Below are 581 nucleotides of genomic sequence, written 5' to 3' on the forward strand. Positions count from 1 at the left end.
AACTATTTGCGGTAAATCCTTCGACTTCGATATTAGAAGGATTTACATTCGGCAGTCGAATAGAGGGTTAATTAACCCTCGATATTCGACCATATGTAAATATGCCCCATAATGTAAAAGTACCGCACTCAATGGGAATACTTGTGAAAAAAAATCAATGTTTATTGAAAAATTCGGAGGTTTTGAACACCAACTGTGCTCTTTTTCAAGGATAACAAACCAGACTGTGACCAACACAAACTGCTAAATACCCTCCCCAAGAAGTGAATAGCGCCCAAAGAAAAACCATACTGGTTGTCATGGCAACCACTGTATACAAACAAGTACAACTGTGTTAAGAGTAGGAAAGAAGCTAAAGCTGGCCATAGACGCAAAAATCTCCCCATCTCCCAACCTGCCAATAACCTCCAGTTTAATTATAGTAGTAAAATAACAGATCAGCTGACGTTCTGCCCCTAACAGCAATCATATCCAGGTCCCACTGCAACACATTCAGTTATACTAACTAGGAGAAACAACAGACTGCCAGAAACCAGATCCATCCTAAAGTGCTGGCTCTTTCTAAAAGCACATGACCAGAC

Source organism: Xenopus laevis, chromosome 9_10S (genome assembly GCF_017654675.1).
Source record: "Xenopus laevis strain J_2021 chromosome 9_10S, Xenopus_laevis_v10.1, whole genome shotgun sequence".
NCBI classification, from domain to species: Eukaryota; Metazoa; Chordata; class Amphibia; order Anura; family Pipidae; genus Xenopus; species Xenopus laevis.